The 13098-nt window shown below is 41.5% G+C and overlaps 1 protein-coding gene and 1 long non-coding RNA gene across 2 annotated transcripts in view; one reads left to right on the plus strand and one right to left on the minus strand.

Annotated features, from left to right (window-relative positions):
- Window positions 1-3787: 3787 nt before the first annotated feature.
- On the minus strand, window positions 3788-11116 carry LOC106727819. The gene is made up of 2 exons (XR_001364073.1): window positions 10838-11116; window positions 3788-6627 (listed from the first exon to the last, which is right to left on the minus strand). It is a non-coding gene; the product is annotated as an uncharacterized LOC106727819 (long non-coding RNA).
- A 302-nt stretch (window positions 11117-11418) lies between these two features.
- BCL6 (B-cell CLL/lymphoma 6) overlaps window positions 11419-13098 on the plus strand; it is a 42103-nt gene continuing 40423 nt past the window's right edge. The window contains exon 1 of the mRNA XM_005876266.2: window positions 11419-11499. The gene's annotated coding sequence lies outside the window, so the exon portion shown is untranslated. The remainder of the gene's footprint in view (window positions 11500-13098) is intronic.

Below are 13098 nucleotides of genomic sequence, written 5' to 3' on the forward strand. Positions count from 1 at the left end.
GTGATAGAGTCCCTTAACAGAAATTATTATTTTGGAGAACAAGAAACTGAGAACCACAGAAGTTAGTCAGTTGTGGAACTTAAACTGGAACCCAGATCATCAGATTTTACATCAAATTCTCTTTCAGTTCTACCTACTTTAATCAACATTTTCTAAGTGAGTACCATGTGTTGGATAGAAGTCAAAGAAAACAAAAAATCAAATATTCTTGTCCTTGAGGAGCTTCTAGTCTATCAAAGAAAAGCAGAGATCAAGGTAGGGATGTAGATTGGAGGTAAGTACAGGGGTCCTTCCTTGGAGAATGCTGAGAGTCTGGTGTAGAAAATTATGGTAGGAGATGAGACTGGAAAGAAGTTTGAGGGCCTAAAGTACTTGATTTATTGATTCACCATCATCAAGTCTTCTCAATATACCTTCCCAAATGATGGCCTTTATTAATGTCATTATTAATCTTTTTCTGTCCCATTTTCTTTTCAGCATTTTGCTGGCATTTTAGTGCCAGTGCCTCCAAAGGGTAGCGTTGTTCATAGCAACTTGATGTTTAGACATTAAAAGCTGCCAGACAATTGTAGATTGCTGAAATCTTATCTGGAAGTTTTATGCATGTGCCATTATATATAACTCATCCTTGCCTGGTCATAAAAAGGAAATGGTCACAACTCCTGGTACATAAGTTCAACCCTGAGGCAGGTTGGGCCTTGGTGACTAGTGTGCTGTGGAAACTGCTCTGAATGCAGGGCTGGCACCTGGAGATATCATCTGTCAGTGTGTTACCCCAAAGTCTGGAATACCAAGAGGGTTGGGATGAACTTGAGCTTGGTTGGATAGGCATCAGGAGCTATTAAGTGTCTAGTTCATGTTAGGGATTGTGTTGTGTTCTGGAGTCTATGCTGTGGGCTGTGGAAAAATATGAGGCTGGGTGATCTGCCTGCTCCTGGTAGAACTTGCTAGAAGATATAAAAATCAGGGTCCAGACAAAGCTCTGGCCTGCAGGTTGAGCCAAACTAGTGATGGTGGTGGTGGGGAGAGCTGAGGCTCTAACTGTGCTCCAGGCTCTTGTGGATCTTCCTGCATCATGTATTGGGTGTTACTGGATGGTACATCAAGATGGCTGTGTTATATATAACCTGTTCTAATTAATACTGAATGAAAAACTCCGAGGTTGAGCCTGCTCAGGGAGGAAATAAGTGCCTCACACTGATAATGGAGTGGGATGTAGGACACTGCATGTGAGAAGAAGCTGTAGTATTTTATTGGGCTCAGAATCAGGATATTTGGGGCCCACTCCTGGCTCAGTACTCACCCCAAACAAGTTGCAGCACCTTTCTGGGCCCTTTGTTTCCTCAGTACACTGTGTGCCCCCAGGAGTCAGGATCCCCTACTATATTTGTTTGTTTCCCCAACATCTAGCACAGTGTTCATCCCACACAAAAACTGCCAATGAACCATGTGTTGAATGATGAATGAGTGAGTGAATAGAGAAAGCTGAGCATGAAGAATTAGTCAGTGGCTTAAGGGAAGAAGGGCTTATCCGAACCATGGTCCTTACCCTCACCCCCTAGATTTTGATGTCTACTCTCATGCCCTTTGTTGAGGAATAGTGATTCAAATAATGTATAATCCCCCAAAGTTCCTAACAGTCTTATGAGTCTCTGAAGAAATAAACATTAATATAGTTTATTTTTACATTGTTTTCCTTAGCATTCATTAGTCAAATGTGTTATAAGAATAGAAAACAAATCTCCTGGAGCCCCAGAAGGAGCCAATGAAGGTCTATCTATCAGGAGAGCTATTAGGTGGGTTCACAGAGACAGTGAAGTAACCAGGAAACCCTTTGACATTTGCAAATGCTGTGAAATACCAACAAACAAGATAAGCATACTAAAACCAACGGGGAGGTGGAAACAGATCAAAGATTTACAAGATTTGTTTAATCTCATTATGGTCAATATGCTCAAAAAGGGTGATGTTTTGTTGGAGTGGAGACAAGTGTCTCCCAGAGTGAAAGGTCTTCTCCAAGAGTGAGTGGGCAGTTCTCATTTTTGCTCTATGCCCTAAAGATGTGGGAAGCTTTGACTTTAGGTCAAACATCCAAAACTCTAAATTAAAGAACTAATTGTTTGCATGTAAAAGCTTTCACCGAGGGCTCTTCCATCTATTGAGGGTGAGCTTGTGAGATATACTAGTATATCAAATTAATATATAAATTTTATACAATTTGGAATATAAAGAAAAAATAAAGGAGAAAAATATTCATCCATAATCCTACAACCCTAAAATCGCCATTGTAAATATTTTTTGTTAATTGTGTACTCTTGTGTATGTATATCCAGTCTAATTTCTATGAAGAGTATTGTTAAACAGTTATGAATACACTACTTACATATATGTCCATTATATATATATATATATATATCCTACTTCTTTTCACTTCACCTGTTACCATAAGTATTTTCCAATTACAATTTTTAAAAATTAGTTGTATTATAATTTATTTAACTATTTTCCACCCAAATCCTTTCCCCCAAATGAATCATGATGGGACATATAGGTTGTTGAAAATTTTTGTTGTTAGATAGAATGCTTGAATGCATATATATTCATTCAAAGATACTTTTCCCTGTATGTTGAACTGTGCCTTGAAGATAGATTCCTAGAAGTAAAATTACTGGGTCAATGGGCATTACTATATTTATGACTCTTGAGATACATGACCAAATAGATTACTGAGTCATGCTAACTGAAATGGTGTATGAGAGGATTCAGTCTCACTGCATTTCACCAAGAATTATTTACATGTCAGCCTCCATAGTAAATATAAGGGTTGATTCAAAGACTTTTAACCACTTGGTAGAGAAGCTGACAGAAGTGGGAAAAGAAGGGAATGGGAAAGAAGGAAAAGATACTGGAAACTCAAGTGCAGCATTCGAACTAGACACCATTGATAACTGACAATTGGTTAGAAATTAATGAAGCACTTCTAAAATAATGTAGTGTATCAAGGTAATAGCAGTCCTCAGTTTACCGAAGTGAAGACTGAAGCAAAATAAATAACTCAGGATGGACTGGTTGATGGGAATTAACTCTACCACTCATTTGCTGGGTGATCTTTGCAAACCATTATCCTATCTTGACCTTCCCAGTTTAAATTATGGGATGTTATCTAGAAAATGAATAAAAATTTCTAGAGTTTTAGGGTCCATTCAGCAGTTCTTTAGATACCCCAGGGTTACAACTCTGCTATTCAACTCTGAGGAGATCCAAAGTTCTATTGGAGTTGTACAATGAAAGAGCAGATAATCCAAGAAGCTCTTGAGGCTCCCCCAACCTCAGTGATGAATCCCCAAGTTCTATTGTCCTATATGGACTGATGGAAAGATTTTTCTAGGCCTTGTTTCCATGGAAGGTTTCCACAAAGAAACCTGGAATAAGTGGATTTATAAGGTGGCTCAAGTCATCTACCATCATGACAACATTTGGCCTTTGGTGCTTCCCTAGTGTTCTCCTCTTAGTTCTTTATACAGAAATTAGTTAAATCGCTTTCAATTTAGTAAACTAAAAGAATAAATGCAGGCTTCCTTATTTCCCTGATTCTATTTTGGGGGCATGGTTGGGTGGGAAGCAAGCCCTCTCAGATGTTGAGAGAGGCCTGGCTCACTTTTTGGAGATTTCTGGTATTGAAAAGGAAAATAAAGATATGCCCCTATTCCCCACTCCCCTCTCCAACTATATATATAAATTGAGAAGATAGTACAGAGAACAACCATGTGCCCAGTTTTCCCTATTATTAACATTTTACAATACGATGGAACATTTGTATCAATTAACAAAACAATATTGACACCATATTAACTTAAGTCCGTCATTTATTCAGGTTTGCTTAGGTTTACCTTATGTCTTTTTCTATTCCATGCTCCCATCTGGATTACTATATTACTTTAAGTTGTCATATCTCCTCAGGCTATTCTTGGCTACTTCAGACTTTCCTTTCTTTTTTATGACCTTGACGCTTTTGAGGAGTCATGTAGGTAGAGAACCGTTTTCATCACCTCATATCAAAGGTAGATACAATCACCATGGTTTATCACTATTGATGTTGACCTTGATGACCTGTTTGATGTACTCTGTTTGGCAGGTTTGTCTACACAAAATTCCTCTCACCCTCATCCTCCCTCCCATACTGTCCTCTTTGGAAGAAAGGCACCATGCACAGCTCACACTTAAAAGTAGGGAGTTATACTTCCTCTCCTTGAGGGCAGTGTATCTTCATAAATTATTTGGAATTCTTCTGCAAGGGAGATTTATATCTTTTCTACCATTTATTCATATATTCAATAATTTATTTATATCTGTGTGGATTCATGGATATTCATTTTATACTTTGGGTTGTAATTCAATATTACTCTATTTTTTTGCTCAAAATTTTCCAGATTTGGCCATTGGAGCTCTTCAGGTGGCTTTAGGATCTCTTTGAAATATCCCTCATTGATACAGTTTTTGTTTTTAACAATTCCTTACTCTATGGTGCTACAAGATGTTCCATCCTAATTTTGTGTATTTCCTGCTCCAGTCCTAGAACTAGAATTAGCCATTTGTTCAAAAGCCTTGCCTCCCAATACTGGAGAATGTATCAGGTCACGATCTGCTTGGTGTGCTCACTGCTACTGCAGCATCATTGTTTTCAGGCCAAATGATATTTTAAATGTAAAATTATTATCTTCAACTATGATACAATTGCACCATTCATAAAACAACTATAGATTTACTAACTATATTAAATCACAGTACCTTAGGAGCCTGTGGGGGATCATATACTGAGTCCTACGCTGGGACCCAACACAAAACACGTGTAAAATGATCTTCTTTCCATCTGTCTATGTATGGAAAGACTGATGGAGAAACTCTGGGGAGATCATGTCAAAAGTCCAAATGTGAGGCCTTCTGTGAATGTAAGGCCACAGAAAATGGCTATTTTTCAGGGCTACCCACTCCAAATCCTCTTTCCATGATAAGCCATGGAAAAGCCATAGCCCAGATTTAAACCAGAGCATCCAAATTCTGGATCCAGCTCTGTCAGTGATTCAGTGTGTGTGGCAAAAACATTCTGCCTGGGCCTCAATTTCCAATTATACAAAATCAGTAGTGTTGGATTGGATAATTGCTAAGGACCCTCCCAGTTCTAGTATATTATGTAACTGGCTCACCTCTCCTTGTCCATGGGGTACCAATAATATTCCAGAAGGTCTAAGCCAGTGGAGAGATGGTGGTAGTACGGCGGTCACTGCTGTTAAAGACCTTAATTTATCTAGACAATCAGATTTGAAAAATTTTAGACTTTTCTTTTTCAAGAATGAAGATTTAAAAATTATAGGAAATATTTTTTTTAATATAGGAAATATTAATTTGATGGAAAATATCTCTTTCATTAACTTCAAGTTTCTTCTGGTAGACCAAGGCTTTTTTTTTTTTTTTTTTTTTTTTTTTTTTTTGAGGCAAACTCCTCATCTGTAATTTCCTCTGACTTCAAATAATTACTTTCAATGCAGTGATGGCTGGGTTACCTCTAAGTTTCTTACTAGGAATCTCTCTCTCTAGGTTTTTCTTTCTTTTTCTCTCTCTCTCCCCCCTTCTCTCTTCTCTTCTCTTCTCTTCTCTTCTCTTCTCTCTCTCTCTCTCTCTCTCTCTCTCTCTCTCTCCACATTATGACATATTTTTCACACCCACATGGGGCTCTGTGGCTTAAAGACTGCCCAGTTTACAAGTGTCATCTCCTTTCTATCATTAACTAGGACAGTTTCCAAAAACAAACAAAACTACAGAAGAATTCTAGGGCAGAAAAGACACTTGGGAATTGTCACATTTGATTCTGAATGCTGGAGATCAAAAGTACAAGGTCTTAGAAACTGCCTCTTCCAATTCCTAACATTTAAAATCTTCAGTTGGCTTTTGGACCCAACTCAGCATAATCCCAGACTTTGGTCTACAATTGGTTAAAAATTGATAGAGGTGAGAATTCTGGGATTGCCTTCTTTACTTAGAAGTTTAAATTTTAACCCTTTCCCCCATCCCAGGTACACAAAGCTCCTTTCCATCTCTCCCTCCCCACCTTAAAGTTATGTAAATATGCATTTAGATACATGGGTATAGAATTTTGAACAAATAGACATCATGCATATCATCTGGGTTATTCCTTCACATAGTCAAGGAAACTGAGTCTTGACAAGTGGTTTTGCTCTAGGTCCCATAAGGACTTCCAGGCAGAACTGTAATTAGAAACAAAGGCTTTTTTGGCAACCTATCCAGTGTCTCTCCCCCCCGCCCCCCGCCCCAACCTCACACTATGCCCCTGTGGAGTTACACGTTTGTGTGTATGTGTTTCTATAGGTACATATGCTACATAGACACCGACATGTAGGAAACATGCACCAAACATCTGTAGTCTGACCACAGGGAACAGTTTAATGACTCGAATTTCAAGCAGCAGAAAGGTTCCTGCGGGTGGAGGCTGAAATAAACAAGAAAAGCCACTGTGGAGATGTGAATGGAAAAGTACCAAGCACTCCCTCCCTCTGCACATTCTTCCGCTCTCCAGCTCTCCCTGCCATCAAGCCGGCTTCAGATAGGCTTCTGCATGGTCAGGTGTACAGAGGGCGGTGTGGAGAAGAAAGAAAAAAAAAATTCAGGCACAACATGCAAATCAAGTTTTTCCACTTCTAGCCTTAAGTAGTAAAGACAGCTAAGTACAGCAGCGGGCAGAAGGGTGGGCCCTCCACCCTGAGTTTACAAACACTCAAGTGCTTTCCTCCTCTCATCCCTCTCAGAGTCCAGCTGCTGCTTTCCTTCATGCGAAGGTTTCATAGGAAGTGAAAACCCTGCTATTCAAAAACAGTGATCGAATGCAATAAACAAATGATTACATGTCCCCCTCCCCCCAATTACTTCTCTATTTTAAGCTCCCGATATTTATTTCCATTTCATATAAGTGGGGAAAGTGGAAAAATCAGTGTTTGGGGGAAAAATTCTGAGCTAGGCTGAAAAGAAAAAACAAGTCTTAGAATAATACAGGCTGAAAGCAGGAAGCATATGGATCAAAATGAAACATCGACACTTTTTCAGAAAGTAGTGGCTAGAAATCATCTTTTTTTTAATGTCTCAAAACTTTCTGCTCCATATCTCTGAAAAATACCAAGAAAACTCCTTTTTTTCTCCAATGATAATAAACTGAGCTTGCTTGCAATAGCTCTAAATGAAGGAATTGAAATAAATGAATAGGTAAATTTTTTCATGTCAGGTAGATAACATCTCCCATATCCATCAAAAATAGTGTCACAGCAGCACAGGTGACAAGCATAACCAAATTCAAACGACCATCAAAAGTCAACACTTATCATGACTTGGAGTTTGTTCTGAGAACCAGTTTATAATTTACACAGAGCCCGAAGCAGCCTTGCTTCCCTCAATTCTGCCAGAAAACAAGGTAACCTCCTCCAAACCCAGGTAGTCATATCACCCTGATTTTCTAAAATGACACAGAACCATCAATCCACAAAGACCCCCTTTCAGCTGTGTTCCTGGGGTCACGCATGTCTACAGTTGAGGGCCAGCTTCTCCTGGTAGAAGGAAACCTGGGGGAGTTGTGTTATTGATGGGCAAGGTTCCTTTCAGCTTGAAAGTCTGTAATTCTGTAATGTGATAGTTTATAGATCTGCCCAGGTAGCAGAAGTTCCTGACAGGGGAAAACAATTTCCTATTTGGAGCCCCCTTAGAATGAGACCAGACAGTGTTTATTCCAACAGTAGGTTCCTTTTCAGCTATGACTGAATTGTGAGGAAGATTTCGTGAGTGGAACTGGATGCAAAATGTGTTCCTTTCCTTAAATAGTTGTAACATTAGGACCAGGATATTTTATTTTATAACAAAGCTTATATTTACCCAGCAGTTGCAATTAGGAACCTATTACTATGCCCAGTCCACCGAGCAAAGGCTGGGCTGGTCCCCTATTCTGAGTATTAATAGCCAGTAGAGTCATTAAATCATAGGACTGGTTGATACACAGCCCCTCCATATCTCCAAGAATCACACATAAGACTCCAGACACGGAATTTCTCTTTAGAGTTTCTTCAGGATGATTTAAAAGAATTTGAATATATTCAAGTCAATCTTATCTTTAATCCTATAATGGTAGCACTGCTGTAGTGAGGGAGACTTACATAGCGATGCGAACTGGTTACTAATGGAGAGTGATTAAAATGAGAGAAGGAAGAATATGCTGGAAGAGATTCAATTGGTATAAAATTTGATAAAGTTTATTCCTAGGAATTGAAACGAGATTGAGAGGTGGGTGCACAATTTTCCTTGCCACTCATTCAATAGAGAGGAAGGGGCCTACCTAAAAGTAAATCTCTACCTTTGGAATATTTTCAATATTTTTTTTTCTTGTAATGGTCTGTGTTAATGAATTTCTTTCAATGTAAACAGTTTGATTTGGCAAAAAAAATTGAAGAAGAAAAAGAAAGAAAAAAGAAAAGAAAAGAAAAGAAAAGAAAAGAGAAAAGAAAAGGAAAGGTAGGGCTCTGGAACTTGGTCCCAGAAATAATATGCTGAGAAGGTTTGAGGTCCCTGGTGATGGGGTTAATCATCTCAAAATCAAGCCTGGTGGGTTCTCCCTCCTAGCGCTCCCTGCAGAGAATTAAAGAGGACTGAGGTACAAGAAGGGTGAATTCCTTCCCAGCCCCCACTCGGGTTAATTCTATTGCCAGAGGGAGCAGATTTCCCTTTGCTCTTCAGCGCCCCCATGGGGCTAAAATTGAAGTAGCAAAGAGAATGCAGAAGGGACAAGCTGAGTGTGTTAAGGTGGGGTTGGGGGAGGGACCAATGAGGCTAGAGGGCAACTTTTACAAGAAAAATATCCAAAAATCATAAAACCTCATTGTACCACCAATAATAGGGCAGATTCATACAATTCACATTCCAAACCATATAAATACTCCCAAGAGACCCTAAAGTTCTTATTGCTCATAAAAGAAAAAAAATATCACACATATAAATACACAAAGAAACTCACTTCAGTAAAGTCGAGTTGTCATTTTGAATCCAGTGGGATTCATTTAAAACTCTTTGAATATGAGGGGAAATGAGATGATTAAAAAAAAAAAACCCATAAGCCTCTGGCAGAATGAATCTGTGACTTGACAATATCATGTGTCTTTAAGGGTAAAATGTTCATTTCAACAACAGTGACAGGATTAGACCTATGTATATTTTTCAAAAAAATTGTGACATGACATGCTTTTCTGAGAGGCTGTAAATAAGTATTAAACTATTCAGATTTCTCAGGGACGGACCTACGTATTTCCTAAGCTCCAGGCCGTGTAGAAAATAATCACCTCCTTTGGACCTCTCCTGGTTCTAAAACCCCCAACGCAGCCTTTTAAAAAGGGGGCTGCATCAACCACAGCATTGTCAGCAATAGATATGAACTTCTTATAGACTTCTTTTGGGAAAGAGATCCCAAATATCCCAGGAAACAGCCAGCAATCTTTCATAGCTCTGCTCACGTCTCCATTATAAACCCAAATTTGAGGGATGGAGAGGTACATTATTTTGGATGATATCGTTATTGGAAATTAACATGTGCAGAAATTTTGTGAAACCTTTAAGAACTCATCTGTAATTTAATGAGTCGCCGGAAGGACTCTCATAGCCAAAGCTTAGAACAGCCTGACCTTTGAAATCTGCTTCTGGTCCAAACATTTTGGGTTAATACTTGAGGAATCTGAAATATTATTTTCCCCTCACACCCTTTTTTTTTTAAGAGAGAGACATTAAAGAAACAAGAGTCTCCCTCATTCAGGGATGAGTAGGAGGGGAAAAAACCCCAACCAACATTTAAATAGGGAAACTGGCAGTTCTGAATAAACAAACCAAGGCCCACAGTGAAATGATTCTGCACTGCATTTGCCTTTAAAAAAAGAAAGGAAGGAAGAAAGAAAGATTTCCCCTTTCTCCTCCTCCTCCCAACTCAGCTTGAAAGCTGAGAACTGTGCTGCGTGCAGCGCATTATGGTTGTAGCACAGTCTGTTCTAAATACACGCAGTATCTGTGATTCTGGCATGGCAGGCCTTTAGAATTCCCTCCGGCTGATGTCTTAGAACAGAGACAGAAGAGATTTTTGACAACGACCTTGAAAGGAGACAGGAGTGGGGTTGGGGGTGGGGAGGAATCAAGACTTTAGGAAAAAGCAAAACACAAACAGGTATTTTTGGCTCACAGAATTTTGTAGAACACATGCGTACACATACCTAAATACACACACGTTTCTGCAGCAAGAAATTTCCTAAGTCTACAATAACAGAAAGAGTAAACCCACCACTTGCTGTCCTGGAAAGAAACAAACCCAAACAAAACAAATCCTCTGAACAGCCACTTAAGTGCAGGAGAGCCTCCTCTCAGTAAAAGTCCAAGGGGAAAAACAAAATTGCTGCACCGCCCCCCCGCCCCCCAAAAAAGCGGGGGTTGGGTAGCTTACATACGACCAAAAATTTCAGCTTCTTTCAGTAATAGCATCAGTATTAAAATAGCACATCTTCTTTAAAAAGCTTGAGAGATTAGGGAAACACACACACACACACACACACACACACACACACACACACGACACCCAAATCCAACCTTTGCGGGATCCTACGATTTACGTAACACCACAAACTTGCAAAAGGCAAACATCAGAAGCAAAAATCCGAAAACCATCAAAATACAACCACCAAAAATCCCAACCCATCACATTGACAAGGAAAACAAAAACTGTCCCAAATAAAAATAAAGCAAATGAACCCACCGAAAACTGCTTGGCAAATATTTTTCTCGTGGTGCCTACTATTCTAGCTGCAAAGAGCTGTGGTGTTTGTTTTTTCTCTGACTCGCTTCTAAACCTAGTATATATAACAGACTTTTCCCAACGGTTCGAATCTCTCGCTCCCTTTCGTGTAATTTAGCTCCAGGAGCTGAGTTTATGGGTAAGAGAGGAGGAATGAGCCCCAGACCCCAGGAAAGCAAAGCGCACTCCCCCTCTTATGTCACCGAATAGCAAATTAGTTCTCAGAATTCCAGAGGCCGAGCTTTGCTACAGCGAAGACGTCGACGTCACAGAGGGGCCGCCCACGTGACGCTGGCGGAGCAGGCTGTACCATCATCCTGAGTCCGGGGAGGGAGGTCCACTGTCCGCCCCCTCTAGCCTCGAACCAGAACCTCCAAATCCGAGACGCCCAGCCCAGTAGGACCTCTAAATATGCCGATCGGTGGAAAAATATTATGCTTTGAATGCTTTGTACCGGCGAGGGGAGGCAAAAGTCCCGCGGAGCTGACATAGAGTCCTCCCCTGCCATGTAGCAGTGGTAAAGTCCGAAGCTCAAATTCCGAGAATTGAGCTCTGTTGATTCTTAGAACTGGGGTTCTTAGAAGTGGTGATGCAAGAAGTTTCTAGGAAAGGCCGGACACCAGGTGATTATTGCTGTTGCTGCCGCCGCTGCTGCTGCTGCCGCCGCCGCCGCCGCTGTTGCCGCTGGTGCCGCTGCCGCCGCCGCTGCTCATGATCATTATTTTACCTTTTAATTCTTTTTTTTCCGCTCTTGCCAAATGCTTTGGCTCCAAGTTTCCTATGTGTATCTATTGATATAAATGTATATATTTATTTATTCTAGCTGTCAGGTGTTAAAATAAATGCCGAAGATTAGTCCCATGTCTCTCCCACTCTAGGATATAGATTTTTATGTATTTGTTATTTGATTCTTGTTGTCTGAGTGAATCGGCCGGTTTGGGGAGGCTTTTGCCACCCTCCCTTGTGTTGTTTTGGTTTTTTAAAAGGAGGTGGAGGAGAGGAAGGAGGATAGTTAGGGGGCGGCCTGAGCAGAGAGGACGAGACAGTGTTTGGGGGGTGTTTGGGGCAAGTCTGGGGCTGTCTGGCCCTAGACCGCGGAGAGGACGCGCGCTCGCGCTCTCGCCCTCGCTCTCGCTCTTTCTGCTGCCTGCTTGCGTACGGCTTGTGATCTCGCTGGATTCGTGCGGCTGTGTTTTTCCCCTCTTTTCTAGCTTGCAAACTGCCTTCCTTGCTAACCTCGCTCCTGCCTCGGCTTCCCTCCCTCCCTCCACCTTGCCCTGGCCTCTTCTGCCATCCCCTTCCCGTCCTTCTTAGTAACTCCGGGAGGCGAGGAGGGAGACCGCCCGCTCGCTCGTCCCGCTGGCTCTCTTCCACCGGCCTCGGTCCTCTAGATTCACTGCCTCCGAGCCGAGATTTTGAAGGGAAAAATGCAATCGAACTCCTCGGTGGCTTTTTTTTTTTTAATCCCCTTAAAATCCGGATGAAGTATAGTTTCTACTTTTTCCGTTCAGAGCCGTGATCTTCCTAACGAGATGCGAGTGTTTTGGTGTCCCCTTTCCCTGTGTTTTGGGGGAGGTTTAGCTTGCCTGGGGGCGGGGATGTTGAATACTTTTGGAAATTATTCTTTCTTGGTTGCAGACAAGGGAGTCGGGAACACCACGCGCTCCTTCTCCCATCCTAAGGAGAGAAGCTGATGGCGGGACGGGGATTTGGGGGTGGGAGGTGGTCAAGGGGTACGCGTTTGCACCTGCGGTGCTGTTCAGTGTGTGGGGACTCCGGGAACCTTCACCAGACAGCCTAGCAGAGAAGGAAGGTGGCGGGATTTCTTGGCGGTCGCGGTGTTTGTATTTTGGGTACTGCGTGACTTGGTGTTAGCTCCCAATGGCTGTTCCCCCTGGTTCCTAAATTTTATTTTATTTTTCCTATGGTGCAGTCTTTGTAAAATGACAACGGCGGGCCGGAAAGTGGCCAACATTAGGCTTTACATTACCGAGGTCCTTGCACTGGGCAGGGGAAAACAAAACAGCCCCAGCCCGCGTTCCAACGTGCAAGACCCGGGAGGAGAGAACACTTTGTGGACCTGGCCGGGCGACCCGGCGCGGGAGGAGGGGGCGCGGGCGCGAAAGGGAGATCTTTGTGAGTGATTTTGCAAAATCGGAATGTGCGGTTGGTTGGATTTGCAACCTGTGGCTCTTCTCGAGGGAGTAGGAATGGGAGAAGGC

Source organism: Myotis brandtii, unplaced genomic scaffold (assembly GCF_000412655.1).
Source record: "Myotis brandtii unplaced genomic scaffold, ASM41265v1 scaffold483, whole genome shotgun sequence".
Classification (NCBI taxonomy): Eukaryota; Metazoa; Chordata; class Mammalia; order Chiroptera; family Vespertilionidae; genus Myotis; species Myotis brandtii.